Genomic DNA, 1,737 nt, shown 5'->3' on the forward strand with positions numbered 1-1,737 from the left:
GTGCTTTCAAAACCCCATTAGGTCAGTTCGAGTATTTGGTTATGCCTTTTGGTTTAACTAACGCCCCTGCCTGTTTCCAAGCCCTCGTGAACGACGTTCTCAGAGACTTTTTAAATGTGTTTGTGTTCGCCTATATTGACGACATACTCATTTATTCAAGGAACCTGTCTGATCATAAGAAACATGTCCGCCTGGTGTTACAGAGGCTACTGGAGAACAAGTTATTCGTCAAGGCAGAAAAGTGTGAGTTTCATCAACCCTCAGTTACCTTTTTGGGGTTTGTGCTCGAGGGTGGGCAGCTTAAGCCTTCTGAAGACAAGATTAAGGCTGTTTTGGAATGGCCAGTTCCTGAAAATCGCAAGCAGCTACAGAGATTTTTGGGGTTCGCCAATTTTTACCGCCGCTTCATAAGGAACTATAGCCAAACAGCCCTCCCTTTAACCTCACTGACTTCAGTTAAACGAACTTTTCATTGGTCCCCTGAAGCTCAGACTGCATTTGAGAAACTGAAATCTTTGTTTTCCAGAGCACCTGTGTTAATTCAGCCAGACCCTTCCAAGCAGTTCATCTTGAAGTAGACGCTTCAGATTCTGGCGTTGGAGCAGTCTTGTCTCAAAGACTCGATTCTGACCAAAAGATCCATCCATGCGGCTTTTTCTCTCGTAGACTTTCTTCAGCAGAGCAGAACTACGACGTTGGAGATCGTGAGCTGTTGGCCATCAAGTTGGCGCTGGAGGAATGGAGACATTGGCTGGAGGGAGCTGAGCACCCGGTTCTAGTTTGGACAGATCACAAGAACCTTGCTTACATCCAGTCAGCCAAACAGGCCAACCCTCGTCAATCCAGGTGGTCCATATTCTTCTCAAGGTTTAATCTCATTATCTCCTACAGACACGGATCCAAGAATGTGAAGCTTGACTCCCTTTCTCGTCTTTACTCCGTCGATCAACCCGAGACACCAGAGCCTGTCCTTCCGGCATCATGCACAGTCGGAGTTGTTAATTGGGAGATTTCCGATCTCATTAACTCCGCCCTGGCCACGGAACCCGACCCAGGTAACGGTCCAGCTAACAGAACCTATGTTCCATCTTCCGTCAGGTCCCGATTAATACAATGGATGCATGCTGCCAAATTTTCTGTCCATCCGGGAGTCAGTAGAACTATTGCTCTGATTTCAAGACGCTTCTGGTGGCCTACGCTTCACAGAGATGTAAAAGAATATGTGTTGGCCTGCCCCACTTGTGCCAGAAACAAGGCCTCACACCAGCCCCCCTCGGGTCTGCTACAGCCTCTTCCGATTCCTTCTCGTCCATGGTCCCATATTGCCATCGACTTCGTCACCGGCCTCCCTGTCTCTCGAGGTATGTCCACCATCTTCACCATCGTTGATCGTTTTTCCAAATCGTGTCATCTCATCCCTCTCAGGAAGCTTCCCTCGGCCTTCCAGACAGCTCAACTTCTAGTGAAACACGTTTTCCGGTTACACGGCATTCCCCAGGAGATCCTCTCTGATCGTGGCCCTCAGTTCATATCACAAGTTTGGAAGGCATTCTGCGCAGCTCTGGGCTGTAAGACATCTCTGACATCTGGTTATCATCCACAATCCAATGGTCAAACAGAAAGGATGAACCAGCAACTGGAATCTACCCTCCGTTGCCTCACGTCTAACAACCCAACCGACTTCATTATTGAGTGGTGAGAGCTGATGTTAATGCTTTCACACGGTTTTCAATAATG

This window comes from Cyprinodon variegatus, unplaced genomic scaffold (assembly GCF_000732505.1).
Source record: "Cyprinodon variegatus isolate N-32 unplaced genomic scaffold, C_variegatus-1.0 Scaffold604, whole genome shotgun sequence".
Classification (NCBI taxonomy): Eukaryota; Metazoa; Chordata; class Actinopteri; order Cyprinodontiformes; family Cyprinodontidae; genus Cyprinodon; species Cyprinodon variegatus.